General features: G+C 36.9%; 1 pseudogene; it reads right to left on the minus strand.

Moving 5' to 3' along the window:
- Positions 1-20,243: 20,243 nt before the first annotated feature.
- LOC136124603 (GTP-binding nuclear protein Ran-like) lies at positions 20,244-20,895 on the minus strand (annotated as a pseudogene).
- Between the last annotated feature and the right edge of the window lie 1,392 nt (positions 20,896-22,287).

The raw sequence follows: 22,287 nt of genomic DNA on the forward strand, positions 1-22,287 counted from the left end.
GATGGGATACTGCCCAATTCATGAATTGTTGAATAAAGCCAATTTGATCTTTAAATATATTCAGTTGAATTTTGTTTTTTAACACTACATCATATGTACTCTCCTCCTCCCCCTTTTCCCTTTATGGTATGTGTGTCTCTCTCTGACATGGTGCTCTATCACCCCTAAATACTAGAGTGTGTATCTCCTAAAATCAAGGTTACTTTTTACATTACCACTCTATAACCCTCCCAAACAGGAAAATCAACATTGCAACAACATAAGCATCCAATCTGTAGGCTCCATTCAAATTTTCTAGTTGTCCTAACAACCTTTCTTTTTCCTTTCTGGTTCAGAATCCTGCACAGAAACTGGTGCTGTATTTAGTTGTTATGGGTCTTAGTCTGTTTATGCTGCTATAACAAAATACGGCATACTGGGAGTTTATAAACAACAAACATTTATTCCTCATAGTTCTAGAAGCTGGCAGTCCAAGATCAGAATGCTAGCATGGTTGGGTGAGGGCCCTCTTTTTGATCACAAGTTATTCATTGTATCCTCCTGTAGGAGAGGAAAAATAATTTTCCCTCCACCCTTCTGAGTTCTTGGCTGAGACCCCTGTGTAATATAAGACAGATTAACAGGGGAAAAATATTTAATTATGTACATACCTATGGGAGGTCCACAAAGATAAGAGACTCAAAAGGCAGCCAGACCTTTGAGGCTTATGTACCCTCCTGAGCTAAGGAAAGGGGTAGGAGTCTGGGACTGCAAGGCGGGGAAGGCAATTCATAGCAAGACAAGACGAGGAGATGATGTTTGGTAAAAAAAAAAAAAAAAAAAAAAAAAAAAGCCTGCCCTGCCATGCAGATAAGTCTCTCAGGTGAAAAAGTTAACTCTGGTAATAGCTCTGTTCCTGAAAGAAGCTTTCTTTCTAATGTAAATTTCCTTTATAAATTTAGACTTCTTTTGACAAAGGGTAACTTCTACTCTATTTTCAGAGTTTCTCCTGTGTCTGCAGTTTCTCAGAATAATCAGCTCAAAATAATCCTTGTGCCAAAAAGGCTTATTTTGGGGTGTCATGTTCTATCTTTCACTCACGTGGTGGAAAGGCAAGGGAGCTCTCTGGCTTCTTTTATAAGGGCAGTAATTTCATGACCTAATCACCTCCCAAAGGCCCTGCTTCCTAATACCATAACATTGGGAGCTAGGATTTCAACATACAAATTTGAGAAGGCACAATCATTTACACCATAGCATCATGTTGCATAAGTTTCCTTCAGTCTGGAACAGTTCTCAGTCCTGCACTCATAGTCCTTGACAGTATTAAAAATTCATGCATTTCCTTTTGTAAGCTGCCTCTCAATTTGGGTCCATCCAACATTTCCCCTTACCAGACTCAGGCCATGCATGCATGGCAGGAATCCCACAGAATGGCTGCTGCTCCCTTCTCAATTTGCACATCAGGAGGGACACTATGTGTTTGATCAGAACTTTGTAAGGAGATACTCCAATATTACACTCATATTCTTTTCCTCACTAAACCTCTACCCACTGAAGGGGAGTAGAATACCAAAATATACCTCTTTGGCAAAGGGTTATCTTGTTGGTTATTTTTAAGAAACAGTAGACACAAGAGAAGCTGTGAAAACAGAGTAGAAATTACCATTTTGTAAAGAACATTTGCATCTATACAGGAAATCTCCATTTGTAAGAATGTATCTGTCTCTGTACCGGAAAGATGAAAGAAGGCTATAAACCAGAAGAAACTCTTATCAATGGAAAAGTCACTTACTTAAATCTGCATAACAATCTTACCCTTATTTACTGTGCTTTTCCTGATAACCTCCTATAACTGCCTCTCCTCCCTCCCCACCACCTAACATTTCTTTTGTTTTTAATCAAAGATGGTATTTAAGGTGTGTCCTGGGCCATTTCAGGGAGTTTCTCAGTTTTTCCGTGTATTTCCCATGTATACAGAAGGTTTTTATTTTTATTTTATTAAACTTGTTTGTTTTCCTCTTATTAATTTGTCTTATTATAGGGGATTCTCAGCTGAGGATTTAGAAGGGTAGAAGAAAAATTGTTTTTTCTCCTCCACACAGAAACTTCAACATCCATGGATGACTCCGGCCTATACCAAATACAACTATGATGGTTTACAAAGAGGGATTTTCTATTTCCATCATCACTTCCACATTTATTAAATAATAGTCTACTATAAGGAATAGCTCTTACCCCCCACACACACATTTATTTATCTACTCATTTATATCAGTTAAAACACATGATTTCCTATTCTATTCTCTGGTTTTGTTACCGACTCCAAGCTCTCTCTGCTTGCTGCACAACAGGCCAATAAATTGGGGGACAAGGTACTGAGGCAAGGAGTAACAACTTTATTTGGAAAGCCATTAGACCAAGGAGATGGTGGACTAGTGTCCCCAAAAACCTCTTATCAGGGTCTGGATGTCAGTTTCTCTTATAGAACAGAGAGGGGGAGGAGGTGAGGAAGTAAAGTAAAAAGGCCATTAGTTTTGCAAGATATCTCTTTGCTTGGCCCGCATCAGGGAAGGAATGTGTTAACTTCTTTTCTGCAGCCATTCGCAGGTGGGCAGGGTTCCCTGTGGCAGGTCTTTATAGCTTACAGCTATAGACAGCATCCTTTTAGTAATTATAATAATGAAAGCAATGAAAAGCAAAGGTTAAAGTAAAAGAAACAGATCCAACATGGAGTCAGATTTTGCTCTTCCCTATTACAGTTTGTAATATAATACTCAGTACTAACCCTTCTCCAGAAAGCTTCATGACTCCAGTGATTGTGAAGGGGCCATAACACAAAACTCGAGACTTCTCTCCCATACTGACCTTTCTCTTTCAGAGCATTGATGGGAAGCTGAATTGAAACAAGATTTTTTGAAGTGATTTGCACTGCTATATCTGATCCTATATTTGTTCTCCTAACAAATATTAACTGTTGACTTTTGGTTAAAAATAGCATCTGGCTAGCCATCCCTTCAACCTCTCTTCTTTCTCAAGTAAAATACCTGAAAAGAAGTAAAAAAACAAAAATAAGAAATCCTGATACATAAAAACTGATAATCAAAATAATGCTAAATTCTTTGATGAATTTCCACAAATGGTAAGGCTGTTTGAATAACTGAAAACTGAATATGGAGATAAAACTCATTGTTCTGACACCATTAAGACTTTGAGATTGCTTATACAAAAATAGGAAAAAAAAGACCAACTCATGCCCCATCCCTCCATTACACTTTCCCTAGGTCAGGAAAACAAAGTCTCTACCATCCAGAAGACTGGGCAGCTAAGTTTGAGTCCCATCCAGTTTACTCGGCTACTCTGCCTCCACATTGGTGTCCCCCTTCCTATATCCATATGAAGCTTGTAGTTCTAAGAATCCAACTAGGGAAGTGAGGGAAGTGAAAGAGCCCTGGTTAACTGGATGTTGGAAAGAATGAATTCATAGTCCTTTAACTTTGAGCATAATTCATGTTTATAAATAGATAGAAAAGTCAATTAATATATTATATTATTTAATTACACTCCATCTTTCAAATGTACTTCTAGAGTTCATTTATTCTTTTTTTTTTTTTAAAGAAGATGTTGGGGGTAGGAGTTTATTAATTAATTTATTTATTTTTGCTGTGTTGGGTCTTCATTTCTGTGTGAGGGCTTTCTCCAGTTGTGGCAAGCAGGGGTCACTCTTCATCACGGTGCACAGGCCTCTCACTATCGTGGCCTCTCTTGTTGCAGAGCACAGGCTCCAGACATGCAGGCTCACGTAGTTGTGGCTCACAGGCCCGTGGCTCTGCGGCATGTGGGATCTTCCCAGACCAGGGCTCGAACCCGTGTCCCCTGCATTAGCAGGCAGATTCTCAACCACTGCGCCACCAGGGAAGCCCCTAGAATTCATTTATTCTTTTTACATTTTCTTTACAAGTGAACCTATAGTGATATGGATTAAACCCAATGAACATCTCATCAAGGCTAAAATAACAAATTTTGATATTCCTCATTATTTCTATTCTTATATGAAGTTTATACGTTTATTTCCTATTGCTAGCATCAACACTTTTATTTTTCCCATTTTCTACTTCATTTATGAACTAAGGATGAACTAAGATATTCAAATAATTCCACAAATACTGTTAAACATACAAAGATGATGATAGTACTAAAATATAACTTGTTGGCTGGAAGATAGGACCAGTAAGCAACAGCTCAAAAATTGTGTACGTCGGTGTATATATAAAAGTCTGAATATGGTGGATAAAAGGCAAAACTAAATAACTAGAAACATATTTATATGTGACGTTAACCATGTTTTTTAAAAGAGAGGAAATTATAAATACAAAATTCTATAAAGTTATGTCTGGGAGAGAGGGATTAGGGATAAATACACAGGTAAATTTAGTGTTATTGGTAATATGTAGGTATTATTTTGGGTGGTAGTTTCTAATTATACTTCATAATATACATCTGTTTCATATGTACATTTTGTATATATATAATATTTATATGTGTGTATATATATATATGTATATATAAACATACACAGTAGACCCTTGTACAACATAAGTTTGAACTATGTGGGTTCACTAATAGGAGGATTTTTTCAATAATAATTACTACAATGCTATATGATCCATGTTTGATGGAATATGCAGATGTGGAGAACATGTGGATACAGAGGACCAACTGCAAATTACATGTGGATTTTTGGCTGTGGGGAGGGTTGACACCCCTAACCCCCATGTTGTTCAAGGGTCAACGGTATATCATATGTGTAGTTTGTGTTTATATGTGTATCCCATGTCTAGTTTGTACTAGTGCTCACCAAAATTAGCACATATCTATAATAGAATTATGAATCCCAGCCCTGTTATTATAACATAAGGTAGTGCATTCTGAGTAGTATGGTATATATCAACCATCACATAATCAAAAATTTTGAGTACTCGAAGGAATTAGGGAATAATGTTCAAAAACAAAGGTTGTAAAAAGTTTTATCATATGAAAGATAAGGACCATCTGCAGCCCTCACAGTTAAATCAATATAACCAGTGAACAAGACAGAAACAGTGCAATCTGAAAGCAGTAGATTTTTGAATACATGCCATCTGTTTGAATTATCAGAGAGCCAGGAAGTCACAGGAAATTATTCTACTTTAGTCCAAAGCAGCCACAGTAGAGGAAGATTTGTTAGGTTTTAGGCTTAAAGGCTCTAATTGCCACCCCTCTGTAAGAAGCAGGACCTACAACTGCACTAAGCTAGACAGGGGGGCCAGGGAAAACCACACACTCTGCCTGCTGTAAAAATACAGGTCTGATGGGGTTTTCCTCATTCAAGGGTGAGTATATAGGAAACAAAAAAATATGGACTTTGTTTAAAATTAGAAAAAAAATAAACCAAAACCAAACTTCAAGATTGAGGAATGCAAACATCATCATAGAAGTTATAGAAACTTCTAAAAGAAGAAACTTAGAAAATCATTTACTACTCTCAATAATATGTGAGAAGCTATAATCTGTATTAAATAGGAAGAAAAAATAATAAAGAACAGTCTGATATGAAAAGACAAGAAGATAAAATAAAAAGGGAGCTATATCAAGTGAAAATTTCCCCTCAAATTAGAAATTCAACAGAATAAATACCACTTGAAGGGAATAAGGAATAAAATAATACTACAGAAAACTGAATGATTGATATAGATGAGAAATTTGGGAGGTCTTTTTACAATGTAAAGGAAAGGTCAAATAGATAAAACAGTGAAGGTGACAGTAAGTATAGACAATTAAAGAAGCAAAATCCTACTTCAGAAATATGCATGATCCTCAGGGAGAAATCAGGACACCAAGAATGAAAGCACTGATGAGAGACTTAGCAAAGTAAACTTTTTCTAAATCGGAAATATCTGAATGTATGCATATATAAGTGAATATGCAGACTAAAAGTGCCATCTTCCAAACAAAAATCAGTAAAAGACATCACTATATCTATTCTTGACTGGACTTTCAAATTATAAGGAAAAAATTACTCTCCAGGAATTCAGGAAAATAAAAAGGGCAGCTACTTCTATTAAAAAATGAAAGTTTGACAGTAACAAATAATGGAGCAACACCCAACAAGCTTTTAATGTGAAGACTGTAGCTCAGTTGGGTTAGACCACATGAGTGAGGGCAACAAAAATAAATGTTCGTTGTAATAAGGCTTAAGAAACATTTTCATATTACCTTCCTTGAAAAAAATATTTAAAAGACATTCCATAAACTGAAAGATTAATAAAAATTAAAAATTCAAGGATGGATAGGTCGTAATCTTGCCTTATTGTCTTGGGTCCCAAATTCTGTACTCTAGTTTTTAAAAGTCCTTTAGTGCAGACAAGAATCATCAATGAATGCTAAAATTAGTCAAAGTATGATGAAAAACAGTATGTTCACAAAGCCTCAAAGCATCAACTCACAAAATAGATATTAATTACAAGGGGAAAAACAGTAACTTTACAGAACAGAAACCTGGCAGAGGCCAACATAACTGAGTGATCAGTTATCATCACCAGTAATAAAACATATAGACATTATGTATCTCCTAAGGTGATGCACTGAGAAAAGCCCATCACCTCTGTAGTAGTATTCTTGCCAAATATGCATAAACTCAATCAAATCAGGAAAACACATCAGACTAATCCAAACTGAAGTATGTTCTACAAAATATCTGGCCAGTACCCTGCAAGTACCAAAGTCATAAAAGACAAAGAAAGACTAAGGAATTGTCATAAAGGAGGTGACGGAGACATGGCAATTAGGTATAATGTGGAATCCTGGGTTGATTCCCAGAATAGGAAAAGAACATTGGTGGGAAAACTAGTGAAATGCAAATAAATTCTGTAGATTAGTTAATAGCATCATATCAATGTTAATTTCCTGATTTTGACAATAGTACTATGGTTAGAGATGTTAACATTAGGAAAAACTAGGTGAAGAGTATTTGGAAACTCCCTGTCCTATTATTGCAACTTTTCTGCAAGTCTAAAATTATATCAAGGACTTCCCTTGCAGTCCAGTGGTTAGGACTCCGCGCTTCTGCTGCAGGGGGCACGGGTTCGATCCCTGGCTGGGGAATTAAGATCCTGGATGCCATGTTATGCAGCCTATATATATATATATATATATATATATATATATATATATATATATATATACACACACATATATATATAAAATATCAAAATAAAAAGCTAAAAGAGAAAAAAAATCACTCTGGGTAGTTAAAATGAAGTTCAAGTGTAGGATGAGGAGTGGGTTGTTGTCAGGCAGGTGCAGAACAGAGGATTTTGTATATGTTACTTGGTGAATTGTTTACATTGTTCTTTTACATTTTTGTGAAGCCATTTTTATACAGTGTATACAATCCTAGTGGGGAGTTGGCGGGGGGGTGGGGGGGAGAATTGTCCAAGTGGCCAAAGCAATTATTTCAGCTTGGCCTTGTCAAAATGTTGCAGCTTAGACTGCAACTATGTTTTTTAAAATTTCACAAGGAACATTCAAAAACATTCAGAGCAATTACATCTTGGTCAGAGAATGATGGGCAGCTTCTATTTTTTTCCTTATACCTTTAAGTAATTTTCAAATGATTTACGATTAGCGTATTTTGCATATATAATCAAACCTAAATTATTTTTTTAAATTTCAACACAACTATACATATGCCATATGATCACATGGTTATAGATTTTTGTAAAATTTCAAAAGTAGGATATTTATTTATCCTTATAAAATAATATTTATCCTATATAAAATCATATTTATTCCACAACTGGTTAGGACCACTTTCTTTTATGACTTGGACGTCTCTGTCTAATGGTAGTGTTGGAGAGACAGCACCATTATTGAGATCTTCCTGAGTGGAAGCTGATTTAGCAATACATTTAATTTTGGTTTAATGGGCTATATTTCAGGGTTCATTCTAATATAATCTTGCTACTGCTATCTATTATGGCATAAACATGGCTTCTAAGAAAACCCCTACTACCTGCTGTGCCAACCATTCAGCATTTGTACATAAAAGTGAAGGTTAGCAATTGTACTGAGACATGAACATATCTGTGATCTAACTTAGGAGGTCATAGATAGAGTAGGAAAAAGTTTAAAATGTATGGATCCAGATGCTAGCCTATGGAAAGGTGCTCCAAATCTTAAAGCCCACATATAAAAGAAAATTGTTAGAGGATGACTCAAGTTTAACAAAAGTTTAAAAAATTCACATCACATTATCAACAAAAATTGTGAAGCTGAATGAAACTTTTGTAATAATAATGAAGAACTGTTCATTTATACTAGAGGGAAAAAATGTATAACCTTTTCTATTCTATTTCTTTTCTCTATTACAAAACCACTGTATGAAAAGGCAATCAAAGTATGTAGCCAAAACAGTTTAAAAAGGTAGAAAAGCAATATTATAGAATGGATCAGGCAGTTGGTTGATAAAATTATGTTATCTCTTTGGATTTTGTAACAGTTTTTAAATTTGTAATTTATGATGATTTTTTTCATCTGAATATGTTTAATTCCATCACTTATTTTATATTTGGAGTTTATATTATTTTTTTAAAAGAGCACCCTTTGCCCAATCTTATAAGCTCAGGCACCCCAAACTGGATCTGTGGGGGAATGTGCTGTCCCTCAGATACGTTTTCTGATCACCTCTAAGGCTGCTTCCTTACTCAAGGAGTGTTAAATAAGAGGTTGATACTTTTAATAGACTAACAGGGATTTAGCACTAGAGTTAATAATTCTGACAGAGTAAGGCAGAGAATGCTGCTTTCAGTAGGGTGGGAAAGAATAGGATGGAATCAAAAATATCAATTTGTGTGCCTTCTGTGCATGGATGGTTTTCTGCACATCAAAGACTGTGTCTATTTTTTAAAAAATTAAGTTTTAATTTATTAATGTAAAAATCCTAGTTCTCTTTAAGTCTAGTTAAATGTAAGCTTTAAGTTCATTTTCATTATTCTATCTATAAATACAGTGAATTTAACAATCATTTTAAGGAGGCTTTTGATTACCATTTAATCAGTTTGTACTGAACAAAATATCCTAAATAAGCAACCCTATTTACAACTTAATTACATTTTTACAAACATTCAAAATTACTTTTGTAAGTGTAATATACTTGATTTCTTTTAAAGCACTTGGAATGCCTAACCTAAAAAGTAAAATCTCTTTTATCTAGCTACTCTCCTAAATCTAAATAAGTTAATTTTAAAAATGTAGTGAATTCCAAATTCCCTTAAACATTGCAATATTGTTTACAAACTTGTTCTTCTCTCTCTTTTGACCCAAAACTCAAGCCCAAAATAAATTGTTTAATTACACTTTTCAAATTGGAATCACAAAGCTATTCTGTCATATACACACATATAACAAATTGTCCATATATATAAATGATTTCTAAATTTAGCCCCAAATTATTATTTAATATTTGATTTTTTTATCTCTGTAAACTCAGTTCTAAGCCTTCCCAAGAGTTTTCCTATTCCAGGTAAATTGGAGTTGCCGTCATCAGAACCTGAGATATTTACCAACCATAGACTTTCAGTCAGGATAAGAAACTGGGTGTGGTGGGCAGTCTTCAAAGATGGCTCCCTTAATGAACCATGCCTGTTGGAATCCACAGCCTTGTGTAGTCCCTCCCCTCAGAATCTGTGTCTTGCTTGTAACCAACAGAATGTGATGGAAAGGAAGTCTTGTTCCTCCCCTCTGAACATTCCTTCAGAATGTTCAGTCTGGGGACTTCCCCAGTGGTCCAGTAGATAGGACTCCATGCTCCCAATGCAGGGGGCCCGGGTTCGATCCCTGGTCAGGAAACTAGATCCCACAAGCATGCTGCAACGAAGAGTTCACATGTCACAACTAAGGAGCCCCCCCCGCCACAACTAAGACTGGTGCAACCAAAAAAAAAAAAAAATTTTCTCAGCACAAGAAAAATTAAAAAAAAAAAAAAGAATGCTCATTCTGAAGGAAGTTAGCTGCTATGTAAAAAGTTTAACAACCTTGAGTCCACAATGCTACAAGAAAGCCCAAACTACCCACATGCAGATGCCATATGTGGATAGAGAGAGCTGTCTGGCCAGCTCCAGCTGTCCCGGTCCACAACCATTCATGTCATTCCAGTTGGGGCCCCAGATATTGTGCTTCTGAATCAAACCATCCCTGGGGAAACCATCTGAACACCTGACCTACAAAACTGTGGAATATAAATATAACAAGTTTCTTTTAAAGCCACTAAATCTTAGGATAATTTGTTACACTGCAATAGATAACTGGAACAAGATGACTGGGCCACTAGCACATGCTGAGCTCCTTTCTATGGTTTTTATAGCATAGGATTCCAGGTTTATCTCTTTCGACTAGAATTCCATTATCCTGATTTATACTATCTTTTAAATTTTCAAATTTGATTTGAGACAATTGGTGCCCAGCCTGAAGGTTATAGCAACTTCCTTCACATCTTGGCTGGATCTTGCTTTTTATTTATTTGTTTATTTTCTCTTTTTTATTATGGACAAAATTTTCAAAGAAATTAAATGACATCTGGTTGGATTCTACATCTGTTTCTTTTTCAGGCTCCAAGCAACAGCATTAAGGTCAGGCTAGTGAAAAGGAGACTTGTGCCTCTGACAGTGTATAGAATCCCCGAGGTGAGCAGCTCAGGGCAGATACTACTTCCCTGAGGTAGATAGCATTTAAAATCCCACTCATTGCTACCAGGAGACCAGGCAGCTGGAGGGCTGCTCTGCTGAAAGGGTGCTAGAGCCAAAAGTGCTTAAAGACTTTAAGCATGTTAAGGTTTGAAACCTACAGAATACATTATTGGCTTCAAAATATGTTGAGAAAGTGAAAATGCAAAAATATTTAACAGAATGTTCACAAATACATGTTAACTTCACGAAATGCTAAATTTGGTACTTATAGAAATTTCATTACATTTAAACACAATTTTATTAACTCAGACTTTTTTCCACTTTACAAGAATTCCTGAGGGCCAAAACGTCAGTCCATCATAAAATAAATTACTCACACACAAAAACTCAAAAGTAAAAATATATTTTAAATAAAAAATTGTATTTAATGCAGATTAAGGGTACACTGTGATATTATCATGATTCCACAAATAGGAGAATGAAGTCTCTCCTACGTCATAACACGGTCTTGGGGAACTGGTCAGTTTGCGTAAAAAACAACTCAGGTAAATTTTACACATACAGTCACTATCCTTCCAGCCTGCTCAACTCTCCTTGGCTATACACTATTCTTTCACTATCTCTCTTACAGAAATAGATCCTAAATGATTCTTCCCCTAGGCAATTAATGTATTATTGCCATTTTCAGAAATAAGTCACAGGCAAATGAAATGATTTGCCTAAATGGTTCACAGCTAGTAAATAGAAAAGGGTCGAAGACTGGAACTCATGTCTCCTGACTTCAGCATTCTTTTTTCCCCTTATTTTTCCCTTCAAAGCTCCTTGTAACTTTCATTTTACTCACAAGCTGAAAGCCATTGTTAGTGTCAGGAAAGATACACCATGCAATTTTCCCATTCTCCTGGGACATGATTCTACACCAATTGACCAAGGAATCACTCCTAGGACTGTGCTTTGGGGAAAAAAATGAAGAATAAGAAAGGCTACATGGAGAAGGGAGAAAGGAAGAGTTTGAGTAAAGAAGCACAAATAATAACAAAAAACCCAAACCCAAACCCAAACTATTTCATAATGTTGTCTTGGGCCAGATCTCCTGCTACCATACATCTTAGATGTGGTTCAGGGCAGAGGCTGGAGTGTAGGAGCCAGAGTAGATTTCTGTGATTGGATCCTGGGGGTAGGAGACAAGAAGGACAGGATATTAGAGAAAGACTTGATTGTCTTTGGGAAACTTGTATTTTTCCTCCCTTTCAATCAAACCCAGTTCCAAGAAAACCATCTGTTCTTGGTCACTTGCACAATCCAAGTCAGTAAATGACCTCAAGAGGCATTGCATTTCAGCTGTCTTATTTTGGCTGCAAGAAATAGAACTGAATTTTAGCTCACTTTTGCTAATCATGTAGGACTTCATGTTGTGTCTTTCTGTTTACTGACAGTCCTCTGCTTTCATGTTGACATTTGACCTTAATTTTCCTTTCCATCATATGCCTTATTATGAAAACATTTCTATTTTAAGGTACATCAGAAGCCTTTGTTGCTATAAAGATTATAATTTATTAAGTTGAAAAATAATTATGCCCCCCAGCAACTGAGAAAAGTTTATTTTCCCTAAGGAACTTTCACCTCTTAAATCACACGATTTAGTCATATAGCCCTGGACTATTCCACCAACATAAGGGAGCCCATCTTGCCCTCACTACCCCCAAAGAGGTTGCAGAAGCCCCTCACCCATGGAGAGTCTTTTCTGGAGCACTAAGCAAGGGACAAAACACCCATGTGGTCTATATGCTTGGAAACATAGAGAAAATCAAGCCAAGAAGCAGCAGAATAAAAATAACCCTTCAAAGAGTTTAAACATAAAAAAAGTCTTCTCCTTTTCAATATTTTGACAGGGAAAAGTGAAATAATCCCAAATAGCAAAAAGTTGATTTATTTTGCCTTCATGTTAATTCTATGATGGTTCTATGCTCTCTTTATTGCCTACTTCCTGTTGGGAGTGTCCCTTTAGTTTCCCCACCCAGCCAGTAAAGGTCATGGAGGCAACTCACCCACATTCTTGCAGGAGATCCTCTCTAGTCCACTGGAAGAGCGTCCAGAGCAGCTTCCTAAGCTTAACCGTGTGACTCTCTGTCTTGAGTGTGCCTTCCATCTGGAGGCCATTGTGACTGGATAAGTGCTGAGTCTTTCCCAGTCAGGAGAGCAGGCCTACCAATTCCTGTTGCCCCACAGTAACCTGTAAATCTCCCAATCCTTCAACTGCCCTGCAATAATCCCATCCAACCGCTTGTGTCAGATAGAAACCAGAGTTGTCAGGAAACTGTCATTTGTTGTGTTCTTGGTGAAGATGATATGCGAATAGGATAATGAAGAGACCACTAAGCAATTCTCATAGAAGAGCGTGGACCTCTTTAAAAATCTTATTGTTTGTCACTCTAGTCTCTTCTGACCTATTTCCTCCTTGCTTCAGACTTAGCTGAGAAGAAACACAGCTGGTTTTCATTATTTTCTCCACCAGTACTCTTCACGTAATTGAAAACAACTACTTCAGACTTCCCTTTCTCAGATGAAATAATGCCAAATCCATGAGTATTTCCTCCATGTTCCATTTTCTTTGTGTGTGTGTGTGTGTGTGTGTGTGTGTGTGTGAGAGAGAGAGAGAGAGAGAGACAGACAGACAGACAGACAGACTGAGAAAATTCTGAACAAATCAATTAGAAAAATATCTCTGGGAAATGTGAAGGTGAGCTTGTATTAAGTGAGCTTGGTAAGAATGATGGACTGAGAAATTTGATGTTTATCATGGAATCAGAGATAAGTCATAGAAGCATTTTAAACAGTACAGTCTTTTTATTTTTATTAGTCATCCATTTTATACACATTAGTGTATACATGTCAATCCCAATCTCCCAGTTCTTCACACCACCACCACCACCCCTTGCTGCTTTCCCCACTTAGTGTCCATACATTTGTTCTCTACATCTGTGTCTCAATTTCTGCTCTGCAAACCGGTTCATCTGTACTGTTTTATAGGTTCCACATATATGCATTAATATACGATATTTGTTTTTCTATTTCTGACTTACTTCATTCTGTATGACAGTCTCTGGATGCATCCATGTCTCTACAAATGACCCAATTTCGTTCCTTTTCATGGCTGAGTAATATTCCATTGTATATATGTACCACATCTTCTTTATCCATTTGTCTGATGGGCATTTAGGTTGATGGGCATTTAGGTTGCTTCCATGACCTGGCTATTGTAAATAGTGCTGCAATGAACATTGGGGTGCATGTGTCCTTTTGAATTATGGTTTTCTCTGGGTATATGCCCAGTAGTGGGATTGCTGGGTCATATGGTAATTCTATTCTTAGTTCTTTAAGGAACCTCCATACTGTTCTTCATAGTGGCTGTCTCAATTTACATTCCCACCAACAGTGCAAGAGTGTTCCCTTTTCTCCACACCCTCTCCAGGATTTGTTGTTTGTAGATTTTCTGATGATGCCCATTCTAACTGGTGTGAGGTGATACCTCACTGTAGTTTTGATTTGCATTTCTCTAATAATTAGTGATGTTGAGCAGCTTTTCATGTGCTTCATGGCCATCTGTATGTCTTCTATGGAGAAATGTCTATTTAGGTCTTCTGACCATTTTTGGATTGTGTTGTTTGTTTTTTTAATATTGAGCTGTATGAGCTGTTTATATATTTTGGAGATTAATCCTTTGTCCCATGATTTATTTGCAAATATTTTCTCCCATTCTGAGGGCTGCCTTTTCATCTTGTTTATGGTTTCCTTTGCTGTGCAAAAGCTTTTAAGTTTTATTAGGTCCCATTTGTTTATTTTTGTTTTTATTTCCATTACTTTAGGAGGTGGATCAAAAAAGATCTTGCTGTGATTTATGTTAAAGAGTGTTCTTCCTATGTTTTCCTCCAAGAGTTTTATAGTGCTTGGTCTTACATTTAGGTCTCTAATCCATTTTGAGTTTATTTTTGTGTATGGTGTTAGGGAGTGTTCTAATTTCATTCTTTTACAAGTAGCTGTCCAGTTTTCCCAGCATCACTTATTGAAGAGACTGTCTTTTCTCCATTGTATAGCCTTGCCTCCTTTGTCGTAGATTAGTTGACCATAGGTGCGTGGGTTTATCTCTGAGCTTTCTATCCTGTTCCATTGATCTATATTTCTGTTTTTGTGCCAGTACCATATTGTCTTGATTACTGTAGCTTTGTAGTATAGTCTGAAGTCAGGTACTCTGATACATCCAGCTCCGTTTTTTCCCTCAAGACTGCTTTGGCTATTCAGAAGACCAACTGCTTTTTAAATCTTGTTAACATGGTTCAAGTTTCCTGCCTTGACCAATTTAATGAGTCGATTAACTGGGCCTTTATACTTAACTCAATAAAAAGCTAAGCAGATGTAAGTTAAAAAAAAATTACTTGTAGCTTTATATCTTAATAACTGGCACAGTTTGTCCTCAGACATTATTCTTATTCTTTTTCAGAGTCCTTATTTATTTTTCATGTGGCAGGTGGATTCTTAACCACTGTGCCACCAGGGAAGTCCCTGAGTCATTTGATTTTTTTTTTTTTTTTAGTCATTTGATTTTAATAAGTGAGTTTGTATCAAACATTTGCATTTCCTGAAGTTACAACATGAAGATAGACTTCTAGTTAGTTAAACAAATGTTTCTGTAAAATATTCAAACTTTTACAGTGTGGAAAGTATGACACATCAGTTCTAAAATTTTTACCCAAGAGTATTAAAAAACAATATTGATGTATTTGAATACAAGAATTCTGAGGCATATTCCTATTCAGTTTTCTCATGTTTAGAACAAAGCTAAATGTTTAAAGCAGCTCTTAAATTAGCTGTGAAAATATCTGACATAGACATACTTGTTAGCATATATATTTATATTGATAGATTTAATTTTTGATGTATTTTAAATTCCACAATATTCTTTTTAAAAAAATCAAAATATAACATGAATTTGGCTTAAAACTCAATTATCTGCCCCAGAGGCAACCACTTTGAATCATTTCTTTTTTTTCCTTTTTTTTTTTAGGGTAAGAAATGGTTTTATTTAGAGAGAAACACACTTCACAGAGTAAGGACCATCTCTGAAGGTGAGAGGCCTGAATCATTTCTATCTTTAGTTTAAAAAAATTTTCAAATTTCTAAACAATAACTTTACTCACCCATTTCTTTACTAATTTTAGACATTATCAGTCAATAATGTGACAGATGAGGGTTTTGTTCATTTACACACACATCATTAGTCCCACTCTTTACTCCCAATACCATTATTCCACTGTATTTAGTCTTTCTATTGGTTACTTTTGTTACTCTTATTAAAGTACTTAAATCTCTTGACTAAGTTGTTTATTGTTGTACAACAAATTACACTAAAAGTTAGTGACTTACAACAGCAATAAATTCTTATTACCTCACCGTTTCTGTGGGTCAGGAATTTGGAAGCAAATTAGCTGTGTGTGTGGTCCTGGCTCATGAGATTTTAGTCAAGTCATCAGCTGGAGCTGCAGTCATCTGAGAACTTGACTGGGGCTGAAGAATTTGCTTCCTAATGGCTCACTCACATGGATGTTGAGTTGGTGCTGACTGTTGGTGTTGACTTTGTTCCTTGCCATCTGCACTTCTCCACAGGGCAACTTAAGTTCTTCACTACCAGACATTGGCTGCCCCCAGAGCAAGTGTTCCAAGAAAGAGCCAGGTGAAAGCTTCCATGTGCTTTATGGCCTAGCCTCAAAAGTCACACACCACCATTTCTGTAATAGCCTCTGGATTATACAGCTTGCGTGAGGGGACTACACAAGGTCAAGGATAACAGAAATGGGGTCATCTTCTTCCTTCTGGCCTCTGTGATTCACATCTAACCCGCCCCCACTCCCCCAAAAATACATTTACCTCTTCTCAAGATGTCACACGAGTCTTATCCTTTATAGCTTCTACTGAAAGTCTGGGACCTTGCCATCTAAATTAGTGTAAGTGTAGGTGTGATTACTTGAGTATAGGTACTGTACAGATCCTGTTAACCTGAACACCTGTAAACTAAAGAGACATGTTATCTGCCCCACACGTTCAACATACAGTAGTGGGACAGACACAGAATAAACCATTATAGACAGTTCCATTTAAAAGTGGAGTAAAAGTGATCACTTGTCCATATCAATTCTGAAATCCAGTTGTAATTTTCTTGATTGGAAAGTTTCTTGGCTCAGTCTTACTCCTTCCCTGGAATAGTTCTCATATCTCTGCCTTCTGGGCTACTGTTGCCATCCTTTGAGTTACCCTACCTTTTCTATGAACAGTTGCCTGTGTTTGCTTGCTTCCTGCCTGTGTTTATGGGTCCAGTGCTTCTTTCTTTTCATATGTTTCTGTCTCTTTCAGTCCAAGCTAGCAACATTTCTTCCAGTATAATTTTCTTTGGGGGGATTTATTCCATTAAACAGAAATGCACACATAGGGTTTCTTTATGATAACCCCTTCATCTTGATCTTCAGCTAAGACTGCTGAGAAAAAGCACCCTTAAGCTTCTTAGAAAGCTCTATGGTTCTTAGATCTTTTTGAGGTATTAACAAAAGATTTTATAACCACATCCTTGACTTCACCTTTTTCCTGACACTGCCCAGGATTTTATATTCTACTAAAAGCCATATCTTAATTTTAGTGTTGTTTCCTACCTGGAGAGACTGGAAACATTTTTACAGCTGGCTTCATCAAGTCCTGGCTTCTTACTGTATAAAAATTCTTTCTCCAGCTTATGTCTTTCCTCTTGTGTTTCAATATAAGCTACAAGAAGAAACCAGGTGGCACCATCCACGCACCTGTGTGGAGATCTTCACTAGATCACCCAGTTCATTAGGTACATTTTTTATTTTCCATGTTACTTCAGGCAGCGGTATTGCTACATTCTGTCTCTACATAACAAGGATTCCCTTTTTCTGGTATTCAGTTACATTTTTCTTAGTTTTATTTAACCTCTCACCAGCAGCCTCCTCTAAGGCCATCCAGGTTCTACGAAAAATCACTTCAAGGCACTTTAGGTTTTCACTAAAACTTTTTTTTTTCAGCTTCCACCCACTGCCCAGTTCCCAAGCCACTCCCACACTTCAGTTTTTGTTATAACATCACTTCACTTCTAGTACTAAAATCTGTGTCAGTTATCTATTGTTGCTTAAATAATCACTCTAAAACTTAGCTGTTTAAAATAGTGATAAACATTTTTTATCTTAGACAGTTTCTTTGGATCAGAATTTAGGAGAGGATTAGCTAGGTGGTTCTGATACAGGTTCTCTCATGAAGTTGCAGATGAGATGATAACCAGGGCTGTAGTCATCCAAAGACGTCCAATTCCAAGAACAGCTCACTCACATGGATTGCAAGTTGGTACTAGCAGTGGACAGGAAGCCTCAGATCCTCATCACATAGACATCCACAAGACTATACCAGTATCCTCATTACCTGGCATACACCAGGAGCAAGTGATCCAAGAGAGAAAGCCCCATGGAAACTACAGTGTCTCATAAGAACTAGCTTTGGAATCACACACCATCATTTCTGCAAGATCTTCCTGGTCATACACTTATATCAGTCATACTAAATATAGGAAAGGACCATACAAGGGCATGAGTACCAAGTGTCAGGGATCACTGGCTGCCAGTTTGGAGGCTGGATACTGTGCCTGTCTTTCTTACTCATCATGTACAGGCTGCATCTCCTAGATTGCCAGTTAGTAAAATAAAGATACTAGCTCCTCTAGTATACTTGCCCCTCGTATCTCTATCACTACCAACCCTTTCCACCACCCAGCTGTTGCCAGCTGTCATTTACTTATTTATTTATTGCTAAAGTTAAGAATATTTACATTCTATTCTGAAACCATAGTTCATATCTATGCTTTGTCTCAGTTAATTCTAGAAACTAAAATCAGTAAATAACATTTATATTCTTATAACTTTATAAATAATGTAAAGAGCCAAGTAGTGAGCAATGATATTGTTTCTTTCCTTTTTGTTCCAAAGTCGAATTCCTATGCCATATAAAGAATAATGTTTAAATTAATTATATTTCCTTCTAATTCAACAGTGGCTCAAATTTATTTATTATGTCATTTTAACTTTCTTTTCTATTTAAACCACGCCCTTCTGTGCAATTTTTATTTCCCTGGAGTGTGGTGATCCATGTTTTTTTATCATTGGTAGAAGAAACCTATGCCTTCTGAATACCTCCTAGTCCTTACCTTTTCTATCTATTAATTATCTACTAAGTCAGTCTGATTTTTTTTTTTTAATTTGACCACACCATGCAGCTTGTGGGATCTTATTTCCCCAAACAGGGGTTGAACCTGTGCCCTCAGCAGTGAAATCACAGAGCCTTAACCACGGGACTGCCTGGACCGCCAGGGAATTCCCTGTCTGATTTTTCTATTGCTATGAATATATCTATTCAGTGCTTTCAGCCTCATAGAACAAAAAACACAACTCAAACTGGCCTAAATAATAACTGAAAATCCAAGATAGGATGGATTTCAGAGTTGGTTGATCTGGTTGCCTCATGAATGGAGGGTAGCTACCTTCACTTAGGGGTACCTACTTCCTCATTCATGACTGGTGGAGACAGAGAGTTACTACCAGAAACCTTTCCAGTATAATAAGAAGAAACATTCTCAGATCACCCTCACAAATCTTTCCTGCTGCTTCAATGATCATTCTTGAGTCTGTCACTCAGGAGGAGATTTACTCTGATTGGCATATGCCAATAAGAGTCTGTTCCGAATGCTGGAGGTGAGGCCAGTGTCCTCTAAATCATATGAGCTAAATGGAAATCTAGAAACTTGAATATCAGGTTTCTCTTGGGAAAATAGAGGGGTTTGTGAATTCTGGGTAGGCAACTAACTATACATTTTTAAAAGCATGGCTTTTTAGGTTTGGGGGGTTTACAATGATGTTTTAGAGTATAGTTCTTTTTCCTTTATCTTACTTGGCATGCAACAGTCTATTTCAGTTTGAAGTCTTGTGTTTTCTTTCAGCTACAAAATTTTTCATATGTTATTTCTTTGATAATTTCTCTTCCATGATTTTTCTCTGTCTAGTCTTTAGGTCAGTTATCTCATTTGTCTTTGTGAAGTAATGACAGCCTCTACTAAATCCCAAGTTTGTTTGTTTGTTTTTAGATGTTTCAGATACAACTTGATTCTGCTTCTAAATGAAAAAGAATGGAAATGACAGTAACAAACAAGATTTCACCACTGAATATTGTGATGTGACTGTAGCAGACTTATATGTGAAACTCAAGAAGGAGCTGTGTTCCAAAACAGCTAAATATGCAGTTCCGAAAAAATTAAACCATTTTGTTTAACTGCCACATTCACTCCAAAGCCCATTCATCTCCTTCAGCAACCCAAAGATTAAGCACACGTTCTGCTTAGCTATATAAAAAAGTGGCAAACATGCTGCACCAGTGACATCACAGGACAGTTGCCTATAAACTAGACTTCTGATGCTGGGCTTCAGCTTCATTTTCTCACAGGTCATCATCTTCATCCAAGAGAGCAGTTGTCTGAAAAACCTCTAGCTCATGCTCACACTGCACTGCCAAGGCTGGGTCCATGACCACCTCTGGTGGGTAAAGAGCAGGCATGGCGATGAACTCCAAGTTAGGGTCTTTGATCAGTTTCAGAAGAAGGGCTTTTCAAAGTTGTAGTTACTTTTGGTGGAAATGTCATAGTGCTGAGGATTCTTCTTTTGGTGGAAGACAATTGATTTTGCTTTAACTTTTCTGTCCTTAACATCCATTTTGTTGTCACACAACACAATGGGGATGGTTTCACATACTCATACCAGATCTCTATGCCCATGAGGCACATTCTTGTAACTTATTTTTTTCTTGTAACTCTTGGTGTTACATCAAACATTATGATGATACACTGAGGTTGGATATAATAACCATCTCTCAGTCTACCAAATTTCTCCTGACCAGCTGTATTCCATGAATTGAACTTAATAGGTCTTCTGTTGGTATGGAACACAATGGGATGGTCCTCAACACCCAAGGTAGCTATATACTTCTCAAATTCACCAGTGAGATGACATTCCTCAAATGTAGCTTTTCCAGTACCGCCATCACCAACCAATACATGTTTGAACTGAACTTGGGGTTCTCCTTGGGCAGCCATCCTGATGTTACTTCCAGAAGCGTCTCCATACCCGTCTGACTGAGGGCTCTGAATCCCAAGTTTTGATCCTTAGTTTCAATAAATATATTCATCTTTTCATTAACTTACTCATTGAATTATTTATTGAAACTTTATTAAATATTATAAAACAGGCACTGAGCTCTGTGGTAAAGATACAAATATAAGTAAGATATTTTCCTGGCTCTTAAAGGACACCTGTCTAGTGGGGAAGATACACTGATGTATACAGTGCTGTAGTTGAAATACGTGCAGAATAGAACTGGAGTCCAAAGAGGAAATAGACTATTTAATTGGATAGCAGACAGAAAAGACTTCATAGAGAAGTAATACTTAAGCTGCATCTTGAAAGATGAGCAAATACTCACCAGGTCAGTGGTGGGCAAGGAATCAGGGCTTTCCAGGCAGGAGAAGCAAAGTACCATGATGTTCTCAGAGACATTTCAAGAAGTTTGAAAGGGATTGATTGTAGAACTGTGGTATAGAATGAGAAGGGAGAGGTAAGTAGGACCCAAATCATGGAGGACCTTATATGCCAGACCACAGAGTTTGGACTTTATCCTGTAGGTAAAAGTGCTTTAATTAGCAGAGTGACATGGTCATAATTATGTGCTCAGATACACCACACTGGTTATGATGCAGAAAGTGGATGGAGACATTAGAGCCTGGGAAACCAGTTACATTGCTATCATTACATATCAAGTGAAGGATGATGATTACATCATCTTATAGATCAGAATATGTCACCCGAAAATATGTCACTCTGGCATAAAGATTATTTTGAGGTGAAAGCAATTGAGAAAAAGAGCACAGGACGAGCTCTCTACATTCCTACTATGTACCTGAAAGCAAGATAACAAATTCCCTTTGTGAAGATGTCCTCCTTCCCCTTTATATACCAGGGAGAGAATAGCAATCTTATCACCAGAGATGAGATGGCACTGAGAGTCCACTAACTTGTCATTATCCACTTTTAGCTTCCCATATATTTGCCTTTCTACAATTTGCCACCCCTAGAAGCTTAAAGTTCTGTTTCTTCATCTTGTCCCTTCTCTTTAAGTGTATCCTCCTTCATCCAAATGATACCAAAGCCTCCAAGATTAGCCATTTCTTTGGAATTATTCTCTTCTTTCTATGAAGACTGCCACACCCTGCTCCATGCCACATAAAAATTATATCATCAGATAAATGTGTATGCCTTTTTTGCTGTTACTCTTTCACTTGTCAGTTTATTTCATACATCCAGCTGGAGAATCTAAGACAGTAGAGGAGAAATTTCTTCCCCTCCAGTCTGAAGTCATAGACAAAAGGATGAAGAAATATGAATGATGTGATAGAGGTTGCATTAATGAAGCTTGATTAGATGTGCATTAA

Source organism: Phocoena phocoena, chromosome 6 (genome assembly GCF_963924675.1).
Source record: "Phocoena phocoena chromosome 6, mPhoPho1.1, whole genome shotgun sequence".
Lineage (NCBI taxonomy): Eukaryota > Metazoa > Chordata > Mammalia > Artiodactyla > Phocoenidae > Phocoena > Phocoena phocoena.